The following is a 14,867-nucleotide window of genomic DNA, read 5'->3' as shown; positions in this document are numbered from 1 at the left end:
ACAGAGGCAGGGACGACGCCAATCGGCCTGGGGCAGGCACTGTAGCGTCTAAATCGGCATGGGAGGGCCGAAACAGTTCTCGAAACCTTTTCACCCTCACTCGCGAAAGCGCCTTGCCAACAGTCAACAATAAGTAGCTAACACAATGCTAAGCTCAGAGACCCTCTTTAAAAAGCAGGAGAGGCGGGAGAAGGGTTTGGCTCTTTTACTCCCTTCCCGTTTCCGCAAAGCGTGTCCCGGACGTGGGGTGGGAACAGCACGAGTCAGGCGGACCTGCAAGGAAACATCAGTCTCGAGACCTGAGGAGGGGCCTCAGTGAAGGGGCCGGGGGCGGGTCTCCCTCCCAGGTCTCGGAGAAGCTCCGAAAATGGCGGGCGGCAACTCGGCTAGCCGGGCGCGCAGGCGCCACCGTGGCCGTCCTTCCGCCAGCCTCGGGCGGCCCAAGAACCGTCCACAACGTCCTCACCGAGAGGTATCCGCCGATTGCGATTGGCTGAGCGAGGCTACCGCTCTGTGCGGGGGCGGAGTCTCCACGCAGCGGCCACGTTTCCCGCCCCGCTGGTGCGCGTGCGTGCAATCCCCACAGGAAAGCGTTTGCGCGCGTCCCCGCCGCGGCCCCCTGCTCGCGCCTCAGCTCCCTCCCTTTTCCGGGCAGGCCCGTCCCGTCAGCTAGGCAGTAAGCGTCGCGGCCAGCAGAGGGCGGTCCGGACCCAAGTCTGCAGCGGCGCCATTGGCGTGTGGAAAATGCCACCAGATGGCGGGTTAGGATTGCAGCTCCGTTGAAGGCGCGGCCCCCGCTCCCGAACCCCCGGCGACCACCCCGTAACAACCCCCCCACATCGGGAATAACACACCGGAGACTTTTGGGGGGAAACTAGGTCGACGGCCGGCGGCGCCCGGATGGGCAGCTGAGGTGAGTGCGGGCGGCGGCGACGGCGGCGGGGGGCGGGAAAGGGGGAATGCGGCGGCAGCGGCGCGGGGGCTGGAAGCGCGGATCCAAGATGGAGGCCGGGCGAGAGCGAGGAAGCGAGGGAGCGAGGGAGCGCGAGCGAGGAGCGAGCGAGCGGGCGGGCGGGCCGGGCGCGGGCCCCGCGCGGGGGAGGGAGGCCGCGCGGGCCTGTGCGGGGCGCGGCAGTCGCTGGCTGTCCGGGCGCCCGGGGGGGGCGCCTGTGGGCGCGGCGGGCACCCCGGAGCCCTAGGTCCTCCCCACCCCTCCCGCGGGCCCGAAAATTCTGCCCCCGCCCGCTCGGGCACTACAGCGACGGGCGCGGAAGCCTTTGTGGCGCGCTCGGGCCCGCCGCCAAGCCCGCCCTCCGCCCCCCCGCCCGGACTCTCGGGACTCGCCCGCGCCCGGCGGGGCCGGGTCGAGGCGGGCTGGTGCGAATGCTGTCCGCCGCCCGCCGCCCTGCGTTTCTGCGGTGTTTTAGCGGCGGCGTCGTCACATGACAACGAGCTCGCCTCAGCGGAGGGGCCTGGGGGTCGCTCGGCGTGGCGGCCGGCCGAGACATCTTCTCGGTGGGGTGGGGCAGGGGGCTGGCGACTGGGGGAGAAGGGGCGTCGAAGCCGGGCTTTCCCGCTATCTGTCCTCCCCGCCCCCGACGGAGGCCTCCCTGTGAGACGTGTTCAGGCCAGAGCACTGCCCCGCTAGTTTGCCAATTCCCCGGGATAAGAGGCCAATAAAAGTTGTTTTCCCTCCTTTCTCGGGGTGGGGGCGGGGTGAAGAGCTGGGAAACTGGAGTGCCTGGAGTTAGACCTGGGCCTCGATTGGAGGGTATGAACTGGGTGCTTCTTGTGTGCTCTAGGGACTTAAAAATTTTTTCAGGTCTTGGATTGCACGTCACCTTTTCTACCCACATTTGAAATGTTATCGATTCTCTTCACATTGCAGAGAATCGTGCCCGGGGCGTGTAAATCATGGAATGGTTTGGACGCTTATGGACCCAAAACAATGCAGTTTGTGACGATAGCGAATTATTTGCTGTTAAAGTTCTTGTTAAGATGGTGAATATAGTTTATTCCTAATCGTGGTCGTGACTAAAAAGGACTATATTTTCCATCTTCTTAGGGAAATACAGTGTTTGTGAAAGTATTTGAATTGGTGTAGAGAAAGTTCTCTGATTTGTGATTTATGTGGAATTTGAATATGACTCCTTTAGTTTTCCGTGTGTGTTTTTAAGAAAATTGCAAATTTTGATGGTGAACTATACCTAAGGAAGTATACCCAACAGTGAAAATAATAACGTTTATTGTATGATATATTGTACTGTATTTTCATACTTATAGTGATTTCATTTTAAAAAATTGCAGAAGGGGGGAAATACTGAAAGATCCGGAAAGGTTGTCTACTTGCTTTTGATTTTTGTGAACACTTGTAACACAAATTGCTTGCTTTCTAAATAAAGTTCTGGAAAACCTACAGGTGTTCTAAATTTTTTTCTTTATATTTTTCAAAATTATTTTAAATTTAATCAAGTGGTTTACCAATGGTCATTTTTACAACCAAACTACTTTTGAGTGGAAATTTCTCAGTATCCACTTTGGTTTTGATGTTCTGACAGAGCTAGGAGATACTGAAATGGATGTGAAATGTGGGAAATTATATTACTTGGATTTCTTCCGTTGAAGACAGTAATATAATTACTGCTGATTTGAATGGCTCTTTTAAAGCCTTAAGGGGGGGTGTGGTGTAGGGGAAAGAGCCCTGGACTGAAGTTACTTTAAACATGCCCAAGGTTTGTTATCTTTGGGGTGTCACTCTTTGAGGTTTACTTTTCTTATCACTAAAATGAAGGTATTAAATTATATGGTAGTTGTTTAACAAGATGTGTATGGAAAAAGCCCTTCTTTGTAGTTAAAACTTTAAACATTTTATGCAGTTTTAGCCTTTCCCCCTTGATTCTGGATCAGTGTATCTTCATAATCAATGCTGTGAGGCGATCTAATGCACCTTGAGGAAAAAGGTACATTTCTTTGTAGCCTGGGTGCAGGGGTACAAGAGCACCTGGCTCTAGGGGTCCCAAACAGACTGGGTCCAGCCACTTCCTGCTGACAAAATCCAAAGGCAGAGAGACGAAAGGTGGTTGAAACAGTTTATTTCGGTGAGGCCAACACTGGAAGAACTGTCTCTCCCAAATGTTCAAACTTCTAAGTTTATATAAGGAAAATGTGGATCAAAGATGGTTGGGTACACATGCAGGTGGGCAGTGAAGGTCAGGTCAATCATTGTCTTAGGGTCTGTCACATGCGGCTTGGTGGCTCAGGGCAGTCCTTATTGCTTGTGGGTGTAGTTTTGGTTCTTATCAGGGATGCTTTGCCAGTAGGGTGTTTTGTCTGAGTTAAGAGATAGCCAGAAAGAGGAGCTTAATTAATAAAGTACAGACTGAGGTCAGAATGGAGGTAGCTAAAGCCCTGTTTCATCTTCCCCCTTTTTTCTTTTTGCTTAGTCCTGTAGTGAGGGAGTGTATTCATTTTCTTTTGATGTATAGCAAAGTACAACAAATTTAGCAGCTTAAACAACACCCAGTTATTGTCTCACAGTTTCTGTAGGTGAGAAATCTGGGTGCTTTGTAGCAGGACTTTGTACAGCATCTCACCAGATAATCTCATCAAGATGTCAGCTGTGGCTGACAGTTTTTATCTGAGGTTCAGGGTGTTCTTCCAAGTTCAGTAATTGTTGGCACAGTTAATTTCCTGAGGCTATAAGTCCCTCTTCTTAATAGCTTTTGGTTAGGTTACCACTAGTGCACATAAGCAGTTCATGTATGACTACTGTTGCTTTTATTCAGACAAGCAGGAGCCAGTCTCCTTGACTTCCTCTGTCTGTGACCTCTAGACTCTCCTTTAAGACCCCTTTTTAAAGCTCATCTGGTTCAGTCAGACCCACCCAGGATAATTTCCTTTTGGGCCACTCGACTGATTAGGGACCTTAAATACATATGCAGAATCTATTTGCCATATAACAGCCACTGGAGTGATGCTATCCCATTATATTTACAGGCCTCCCCACAGTCAAAGGGAGGGGAATTTATAGCGATTGGGTCATTGAGGGTTCTTAGAATTTTGTCTGCCATTGGGAAAGAAGTATTTTTACTTTTGCCTTCTTAGAATCTGGAAATACATAGGAGAGAACAGAGGGAGAGCAATAACCCATTTGACAAGTTTACTCATATGTCTTTAAACCTTTTCTTTCCCATATTTCCTGGTATCTCACTTTAAGTGCCTCTATGAAAACAATTTGTTGTATTTAGAGGAAATTAAAAACTAAAATTAAACTTTAGGTAATAAAAAAGGCAATAATACCTATTCTTAGGTAATAAAAAAGGCAATGGGAGATTATGTAATTGTCATTATTCCTTGTTTTACCCATTTTAGAGATGAGATTGAGTCTTGTAAGAGATTTTAATGCTTAAAATCACACTCCTATTAAGTGACAGGTAGATTCACACTCATTGCACCAGACAGTTGTGGTGTGATTAGTTCACAGTTTGTAAGAAAGAAATTCTTATGAAAAAGAATTATTTGAAAGGGTTAGAGTAGGGATATTATTGGTGAGCAAAGAACGTAGCAGAAGTTGGGTCATGGTATGTGGGATGTTTTGAGTCTAAGAAGAAAAATATTTTCAAGAGGAGGCAATTAGTTTTAGTTAAGGATATTAAGCTTTAAAGAATATAACCAAGGAGTTAAAATTGTGAGGGATATACAACTTAATTTCTTTATAGAGAGGGGATATAGTAGGGGCTTGGTAAATCTTTGTTAGCTGAATAAATATAAATCTTTAGAATTAAGATGTCTCTAGCTACTGTGACACTTCTTAGGGAAAGGTAGAAGCAGAGATCTAAAAGAATGCTCTTGCATAAACCCTAGAATGAGATGAATCTTGAGATGGGAATTAGGGTAATGTCTCTAGAGAAGGAGGGGTCAGTTTTCTGTCATTTCAATAGTTAAGAGGATAGGACCCCAGCTTCCTATCTTAGTGCTGAGAGAAACGTGTTTTATTGAGAAATATGATTCTTTTAAAGTGAGCTTTAAGTAGGTCATAGATCAGTTGGTTTTATAGAATCTTTTCCTCATATAATTCACCCCTTATTGCTTCCTTCAGGTTTTTTTCCTTCCCCTCTTCTAATTCTGTTTTTGCCAGGTTGTGCTTGAAGGACATCTCAGGTCCTACTTTCATAAAATACATTGCTTTGTGCTATGGGCCTAAATGGTGCCCAAATAAGTTGCCCAAATGTCTCTATAGAGTTTTGCTGTAGTGAAACAGCTATAAAAATGGCTTTTAACTTGCTAAAAGCCCACAGTTAACAAAAACATTTTATATTGTGACCCAGTACAAACACATACACAATAGAAATAAAAGTTTCAAGAAATAACATTTAACCTTTATGTAGTGCTCTCTGATATTTTCTGATTTTGTTTTTTAAATTAAGAATGTTGGTTGCAACTCATCTAAGTGATACCATGACTCAAAGTTGGAAAAGCAGTGAATATTGGTAATCAGAGTAGTACAAAGTAAAACCATAAGAAGAAACCATTTCACTTCTATCAAATTGGCAAACATTAAGCTTTCGGATAATATCAAGTGTTGGTGAGAATGTGGAGAATACTCCCGTTTTTGGCAGGAGTCTAGACTGACACAATCATTTTGCACAAAAATTTGTTTTATCTAGTAAGTTGAAGATAACGTGAATAAAAATGTTCACAATAACCTTGTTTCCAGTAGCCAAAGTTTTTTTATTTATTTATGTTTAAACATTTTATTTATTTATTTGTCAGAGCGAAGTGTGCACACACACAAGCAGGGGGAGTGGCAGGTAGAGGGAGAAGCAGGCTCCCCGCCGAGCAAGGAGCCCAATGTGGGACTCCATCCCAGGACCCTGGGATCATGACCTGAGCGGAAGGCAGACGCTTAACGGACTGAGCCACCCAGGCATCCCAGTAGCCAAAATTTAGAAACAAAGTGTCCGTCAGTGGTAGAATGGATAAATGGTGGTTTTCAAAAGTTAAAAGAACCTTGATTCCTAGGTTAATTTCACATGGTCACAGAGTATTATACTTTTTATATTTAATGTTAGGGATTTGGGGATATTCATGAAGGATATTGCTTTGTAGTTTTCTTTGGTTGTAATGTCTTTGTCAGGTTTCATTATAACAATTATGATGGTCTCAGAAAATAGGTTGGGATGTGTTCCTTTATTTACTGAAAGAATTTGTTTAACATTGATATTAATTCTTAATGGAATGTTTACTACAATTCACCAGTGATACCATCTAGACTTGGAATTTTCTTTGTGGGAAGGTTTTTGGTAATAGTCAAATTCAATTTTGTTAGTAGACCTGTGGCTATTCAGATTTTGTTTCATCTTGTCAGTTTTGGTAAGTTGTATTTTTAAAGACATTTGTTCATCTCATTTCATTTATTGATATAATTGTTTACATGGTTCCATTGTTATCCTTCTAATGTCTGTAGGATCTGTAGTGATATCGCCTCTTTAATTTCTTGTGTTGTTAGTATGTTCTTTCTTTTTTTCTTGACTGGTATCATTCTTGGTTTACCAATATTATTTTCAAGTAATAACATTGCTAGTTTTCACCATTTATTTTCTCTATCTCATTTGTTCTTTTCCTTATAATTTGCTGTCTTCCACATGTTTGCTCTTTTTTTCTAGCTTCTTAAAGTGGAATCTTAAGTCATATATTTTAGACATTTCTTGTTTTTTAATTTAAGCATTCAAAACTGTCACTTTTCCTGGAAGCACTGCTGTATTACACAAATTTTGATATGTTGTATTTTTGTTACTCAGTTTGAAATAATTTCTAGGCTGCTTTGTAATTTCTTCTTTGACATGTGGATTACTTAAAAGTGTGTTTAATTTTCGGGGCACCTGGGTGGCTCAATTCATTGAGCAACTGCCTTTTCGGCTCAGGTCATGGTCCTGGAATCCCAGGATCGAGTCATGCGTCAGGCTCCTTGCTCAGTGGGGAGTCTGCTTCTCCCTCTGACTGTCGCGTGCTGTCTCTCTCATTCTCTCTCAAATAAAGAAAATCTTTATAAAAAAGTGTTTATGGAGCACTTGGGTGGCTCAGTTGTTAAGTGTCTGCCTTCATCTCAGGTCATGATCCCAGGGTCCTGGGATCAAGCCCCACATTGGGCTCCCTGCTTGGCGGAGAACCTGCTTCTCCCTCTCCCACTCCCCCTGCTTGTGTTCCCTCTCAAGTCTCTTTCTCTGTCAAATAAAATCTTTTTTGTGTTTAATTTTCAAATATTTGGGATGATTTTAGATATCTTGTTATTGATTTCTAACTTAATTTCTTTTTGAGGTCAGAATATATTCTGTGTGATTTTAATTCCTTTAAATTTATTGAACCTTGTTTCATGGTCTGTCTTGGTAAATGTACCTTTCACAGTTGAAAAAAATGTATTGTGCAGTTGTTGGGTATAGTATTCTGTAAATATCAATTAGATTAAGGTGTGTTGGTAGCATTTTCAAATCATTTGTGTATTTGCTGGTGTTTTGTTTGTTTTGTTTTGTTTTGTTTGGAGGGGGAATGTAGTTTTATCAGTTGCTGAGAGGTTAGAATATCCAACTATGACCTCAGTCATAGTTGCCTGTTTCTTGCAATTGTCTTTTTCTCCTTTAATTCTGTCAATTTTTGTCTCATGTGTTTTGAAGCTGTGTTATTAAGCACATACAATACATAATATGTCTTCCTGATGAATTGATCTTTTTATCATTTGAAATATTTCTCTTTCTGGTAATACTTTTTTTTTTAGGTCTATTTTATGTGATGTTAATAGAACCACTTCAGTTTTCTTGAACTTAATGTTCCCATTATATATCTTTTTTCACTGATTTACTTAAAAATTCATTTTCTTTGTGTTTCACTTGTACCTCTTAAAGGCAGCATATGGTTGTTTTTTCTTTTTTTTTTTTTAAAGATTTATTTATTAGAGAGAAAGCACAGGCAGAGGGAACAGTAGGCAGAGGGAGAAGCAGGATCCCCGCTGAGCAAGGAGCCCCATGCAGATGCAGGACTTGATCCCAGGACCCTGGATCGTGACCTGAGCTGAAGGCAGATGCTTAACCAACTGAGCCAGCCAGGCGTCTCTTGTTTTGCTTTTTTCTGATAATATGGAAGTAGAATCTCTCATTTATAGTAAGCATTGATTATGTGCTAATGCCTGTCATGAATGGTTAAAGGCCTGCGATTTTATTGTATTTGAAGGCTAACAAGTTAACCTGCCACAGTTTAATGGATGCTGGTGGGAGCCATGAGGCTCCCTGATTAGGGAAGAGAACAGCGCACTACAGCAATAGCGGTGGTGGTAAGTGGTGGTGTTCATACTGTACAGTATCCTCTAGTGTTGTAGACTAATTGTCCCAAGACCATACAGCTAACACATGACAGAATCAGCATTTGCATCAGATCTCTGAGCCCCAGTTTGCACACACTAGTGTGAAGATATGACATCTGTACATGTAGTAGGTTGGTTACAGGAGAGGAATCTGAGGCTTAGGGAAACTTGAATCCTTATAATGGATAGTAAGCATGCTTCCCCTTTTCTCTGGAGGAGATGCTATTTCTCTTTCCAGCACTGTTCATTATGTAGATAATCTTGAAAAGTTTGGGACACAGGCATTCAGTGCCTCTGTTTTCAAGACATGCAGAAAAGTAAAAGACCCATGGAGAATTGCCTCCCAGAACTGCCCAATGAATTTTCTTAGTTTTCCCTATGTTGTTTGTGATTAAGTTTTCCTTATATTTCTCACATGGCTGCAATGTAGCTTTTCAGCTCTATATCTATACTGTGCTTCTCTTTGAGTTTTATGCTTTCAGCAAATTGGATAACATTCTTGTATCCTAGCCCGTCTCCACATGTCTTTGTTCTGGTGTTACATGTGTATAAGAAAATATTCATTGAGTATTTACTATGTTCCAAAAGCATTTTACAATAACAAAGTAACAAAGCAAACTAATAGGAATAACACATGAAATGCTGTGGAGGGGGTTAGATTCAAGATACTTTGGAAGCAGAACCTGCAAAATTAAGGGGAGATGGCCTTCTCCCTGTCAGTTCCCCCCAAATAATAAATACATTATGTTTTGGAAATGATAAGAGTCAGAAGAGTTTTTCAGCAGAGTCCCTTTTATTTTCTGATCAAAGTAACATTAATAATTAAATATTACCTGTACTGTTTTTAGGCTCTCTGGCAAAATTTCTCTTCATAGTTGTTGGATTGTTTCACAGTCCAGGTAGGTGTTTGGAGACACCATTGCCTATCTTCTCAATCTTAGGCAGACAAAATATGCTTTATACATAGTCAAGCATAAACATGACCTGGTTGTCTCTTTTGAGGTACTTCATTCCCTCTTTTATTCTAAAGCTTTGTTGACCCTGATTGTATTAGGTTATTATTTTTTCCTGTCTCAGTTACAGGACTGAGAGGTAGGCTTCTTCTGTTCTCTAGTAGTGATAGTATAAAGTAGCAAATGTGCAGAAATTTTTATGACATAACAAAGGATATAAAAGCTGAAATTGTCTTAAGTTGTGTTGTACTTTATTGTTCAAGCTTAAATTACATTTTGGGAAGAAAATGCCTTAGCGTGTATCTTGCGTTGCTAGGGACAGTGAAAAAGTTCATACGTTTACACATGAAGGAAGCACTGTCACATGATAAATGGCTAAGAAAGCCATCGTCCAAGAGAGTTCCTGGCACCTGAGTCACACTGCTTGTGTTAAATTCTGATGCAGCCCCTTCCTAGGTATGTAAACGTGGGTGAGTTCTTTAATAACCTCTCTTAACCCTCATTTATAGAGGGTACAGAGAGGTACTACAGAGCCTCTCCTCTCTGAAGTGGGAATAAAAGCATACTTCTGTCATGGGTTGTTGTAGAAGTTAACGAGTTAGGTTTTAACTATTAGGTTGTATTGCATTGCACATAAATTCTAAAGACATTAATCTTTAAAAGTTGAATAAAATTATAATATAGATAAATGAGGTTACTTTGCAAAGCATTTTAATTAATTGGTTCTTATCAGCACATAGAACTAGCAGTAGATTAAAACTTTATTAATGAGACTGGTCAGAGGATGAGATATTCCAGTTAATTGAGATGAGGATTATAGCCAGAATTTTCTGCTTATTGTTAAACATATTTCAAAAGTTGAGCTCTTTTTTTCTTTCTTAAGAAAGAACCGCATCCTGGAAAGGTATTATAATGCCTTCTTGGTAATGGAGAAATTTTGATGGCTGTATCAGTATTATTATTTAAAAATATTAGTTTTGCATGTATAATTTTGCAAACAGACTAGGAATGAATTTTATCGAGCAGATTATGTTTAAAGTTACCACTTTGAGTAAGTTGCTAGATAAAATGATAGATGACTGCTTTTTCCTCTCATAAAAGTGAGGTACAGGTACAAAACCCTGGTTAATCTGTTTTTAAGTTATGGATATTTAGTATTTTATTTAGTATTTTTATTTGGGGCTTGAACTTACGACCCTGAGATCAAGACCTGAGCTGAGATCAACAAGAGTCAGACGCTTAACTGAGCTACCCAGGTGCCCTGTTTTGTATTTTATTTTATAAATGTAAAGAGGCATGGTGTAGGGGAGAGAAAACTAGTGAAGGGCTAGAGACCTGAGTTTTAATTACAGCTCTACCACTTACTAACCATGTGTCTTTGAATCATTACTTCTCTGGACCTCAGTTTCTTCGTTGTAAGCTTAGTGTCTTGGACCCAGTTTCCAAAATGCCTGTAAATTTTTTAGTGCCTACGGAAATAATCAGAAAATCAGCTCTGAATCAGATAATGCAGAGGTTTTTATTTGAAAGTCTTTAATTTTGAAAAACTCAAGTGCATTTTCAGCAGGCTCCTTTTGCCTTCAGCAGGCTCCTTTTGCCTTTGATCTCCCATTGGTTATTAGAAAAATTTGTGCTTTCTTCTAGCTGATAAGTATATAGACCAAAAACGTTGATATTTAGATAGTATTGATAGCTTTTGGTGCCAGCTATGGGTGTGTGTTTACTTCTTTATTTGTTGAGAAAGAGATAGATTAGTAAGTGTTTTCATATAATTTTATTCATTGTAAGTCATTCATACATTTATTGAAATCTACAGTGAGCCATACACTGTATGTATAAAGACATTGTTGTTCTGTGTACAGAGAAAGCAATTTATGATTCAGAACTTAGGTGATACCTTCTCCAAAAGTCCTTTCCTGATAACCTGATTCCTCCTCCTTTCCTCTCCCTCCTTTCCTGATATCCAGGGTTGGTCTAAGTGCTCTTCATTTGTGTTTTAGTAGTAATGCTGTGCCAGGGCTATCATGACTGTGGAATTGGTGCTCTATATAAAGGTACCTGGCTAAGACGGTGGGTGGTGGCTGAGATCCAGATTTTATTCTGCTTGATAGACTGTGCATTTGCTTTTTTCACTTTTTTTAATTCACCTGTCCAAAAGAGGCCTTTTCCCCTAAATCTTAGAGTCTATGTGTGCTAGCATTAGTGTACTGTTGAGAACATTCCATAGTGGTTTTTTTTCTAGTCAAGTTTTATAGTAGGTAATACATGCCTCGAGGTGATTTGTTGAAGTGAGCAAGTACTTCCTGAAGGTGAATTCTTATATCAGTTTTGAAAGAACAGTGAAAGTTAGCCAGTCAAAAATGGTATGGTGGAGACAGGAATGCCATTTTAGGTGAATATAAAGGGACCAGGTTGTGATCTAGTCACCAGTGGGTTCTCAAAGTGTGGTCCATGCACCAGCAGTGTCACTATTATCTGGGAGCTTGTTAAGGAATGCATATTCTGGGGCGCCTGGGTGGCTCAGTCGTTAAATGTCTGCCTTCGGCTCAGGTCATGATCCCAGGGTTCTGGGATCAAGCCCCACCATCGGGCTTCCTGCTTGGCGGGGGGTCTGCTTCTCCCTCTCCCTCTCCCTCTCCCCCTCCCCCTGCTTGTGATCCCTCTCTTGCTGTGTCTCTCTGTCAAATGAATAAATAAAATATTTAAAAAAAAAAAGGAATGCATGTTCTTGGACCTCTCCCCAGTCCAACTGAATTAGAAATTTTGCAGAGCCAACAATTTTTAACAGGTCCTTCTGGTGTCTCTGATAAAGCTTGAGGTTTGAGAGGCACTACTATACCCCACTTGTTGATGAAGCATTAGTTCAGTGTGTGTTCAGAACATTGGTTCATGTAGGAGTGATTAAAATACAGAGCTGAAAGTAGTGATGAGAGTTCCTAGTGTGCCAAACTGAAGAGTTTGATGCATAGCAAGGGTTGCAAACTATGTAATTGTCAGATTTGGTTACTGATTATAATAGTTTATGTGTTTATTGAGGATGTGTCAAATATTTAGTAGCATAAAGTAATCAAAGAGCACAGCAGTCTTATTTTGGTATTATTCCCATTTCACAGGTGAGGTAGAGAGGTTAAGTACCTTTTCCTAGTGTTACTTAGCTAGAAAGTGGTGGGTTTGAGTCCAGGGTTTTGTGACTAAAGTCTAATCTCCTAAAACAAATCTTTTTTTATTTTTCTATTTTATTTTTTTTTAAAGATTTATTTATTTCAGAGAGAGAGAGAGAGAATAAGCAGGAGGGGCAAAGAATCCCAAGAAGACTCTGTGCTAAGTGTGGAGCTGGCTGCAGGGCTTGATCCCATGACTCTGACCCCGAGATCATGATCTGAGCTGAAACCAAGAGTCAGAGGCCCAACCGATTGTGCCACCTTGGTGCCCCCAAAGCAGATCTTTTTTTAAACCAGGCTTCATGCACTTAGATTGGAAAATAATCACGTCTTTATCTTCACTAACCTGTAAGTGAGATTTGGCATTTTGTTTGATTTTTTTATGTGAGCAGCAAATCACAGTTGTGCTAGCAATACCTGTGATTTTGTTACTAATAGAAATGAGAAATATTTTCATATTTACAGATGTCACAGATGTCCCAAAATACCATTTATCATAATCTGTATTTTAAAATCAGGCTGTTAGATACTTTAGATCTTTTATTTACTGTGTTAAAGAAGTTTATATTAGTTTGTCACAAATATGCTTTTTTAATTTGTTAATAATTAATATGATAATTCTTTTTCTAAGCATGGTACCATTTGCTGAGAGAGAGTTTAGTGGATAGCTTGATGTGTAGGGTGGACAGGGAATGAAAAAGTCCCATTTGGTTATCTCTCAGAAAGAGATCCTTAGAGATGCTCTCTTCTTCCCCACTCTTTGACTTGTTAAATAGGACTGAACCCCAAGTTCTTCATTACACATCAAAGTTAGTAGATTAAAAAATGCTTTGGGCCTAGAGTGTGCTTTTTCTAACACTTCTTAAAAAATTAGAGAAGAAAATGATATGCATTATCTCACCAGGCATTTTCTCTTTTTAAAGGTTTTATTTATTTTTGCAAGAGAGAGCGCGTGCATATGCACAAGCACAAGTCGGGCGGGGGGGGCGGGGCAGAGGGAGAAGCAGACTCTCTGCTGAGCAGGGAGCCTGTTGCGGGGATCCTAGGACCCTGGGATCCTGACCTGAGCCAAAGTCAGACGCTCAACCGACTGAGCCACCCAGGCACCTTCACCAGGCATTCTAACTATCCTGTGGTCTGATACAGTGTTGTTCAGTAGAACTTTCTGCAATGATGTGTATGTTTTGTATGTGTGCTGTCTGGTATGGTAGTTATTAATGAAAGTGATGCAAAGAAGCAAAATAGTATAACGGTAGTTAAGAGCAATGTAATATTAAATCATAGCTAATAGGTTTTCTTACATAACAGACACTGTTCTAAGCATTTTAATATGTTACTTAATTCTTTCAATAACCCTGTGAAGTGGGTACTATTGTTAAGTCTCAGCTTATAGATGAGGAAACTGAAGCACAGAGAAGTTCAGTGATTTTTCAAAGGTCACATAGCTAGTAATTAGCAGAAAGAGGATTCACACCTTGGCAGTTTGGCTTCCTTTATGTTCCTTTTGTAATACACTCCTTTATCACTTTCTTCAAATCCATAGATGCAAATACAGAATACTGTCAAACAGTATTTTAGAGGGTTTAAGGTAAATCATTTTGTTCTAATTATTAACTAAATATTGTGTAATACTTTGTAGTACTTTGCCCTTTGTTATTTGAATCTAATCATGAACTCAGTTTACTGTTTTATTTCCTATAAGTAGATTTGTGTTAGATGTAGTAGGTATTTTTAGTAACCAACACTGATATTATTAAACAGCAATTTAGATCTCCCCCCGGGTTGATTTAAAGCTAGGTTCAAAAATGAATGTTAATATGGTTATTCTGTTTACTGACACTAATTGCAATGTACTTCTGAGGTCATTTTGTGATGAATTGGTTTTGTTTAATGGATATTTGGCTTTCCCTAATCAATGTATGTGAATAACTTAAGCTATGTTACACCCAGTATGTTATGTCTGTGGAGGTCCAGAAGGGGGAAGGTATCTTTTGGGGACAGAGTTCTATTCTTAACCATATTCAGGGCAAGCTGGTGGTAGAGTGAGATTAAAAGGGGCAAGAGAAGTGGCTTTTTTTGTGGTGCCTGACTGTTCAATCAGTTGAGCATGCAACTCTTGATCTCAGGGTTGTAAGTTCATGCCCCTCCATTGGGCATGGAGCCTACTTAAAACAACAACAAAATGAAGTGGCATTTTTGTTTATCTGCTATAGGCATTGTGCTTGGTGCTCTACCTACATAGCTGTCATTTATTGAATACAGGCTATTTATCACACCTTTCTAGTGCTTTAGGTTTATTACGTATGACATTTAATCTCTACATAATCCTTCAGAGAATATAATGGTTATAAATAGGGGTAATAATGAGATGTGTTCTGATTCCATATGTGTTGTGGAGGT

General features: G+C 40.9%; 1 protein-coding gene across 1 annotated transcript in view; it reads left to right on the top strand.

Moving 5' to 3' along the window:
* The first annotated feature begins 680 nt into the window (after nt 1-680).
* STAG1 (stromal antigen 1) overlaps nt 681-14,867 on the top strand; it is a 419,741-nt gene continuing 405,554 nt past the window's right edge. The window contains exon 1 of the mRNA XM_027584268.2: nt 681-913. The gene's annotated coding sequence lies outside the window, so the exon portion shown is untranslated. The remainder of the gene's footprint in view (nt 914-14,867) is intronic.

The sequence above is a fragment of the Zalophus californianus genome, chromosome 1, assembly GCF_009762305.2.
Source record: "Zalophus californianus isolate mZalCal1 chromosome 1, mZalCal1.pri.v2, whole genome shotgun sequence".
Taxonomy (NCBI): Eukaryota; Metazoa; Chordata; class Mammalia; order Carnivora; family Otariidae; genus Zalophus; species Zalophus californianus.
The sequence above is the reverse complement of the archived record's forward strand: the minus strand, read 5'-3'. Positions and strand labels throughout refer to the sequence as shown.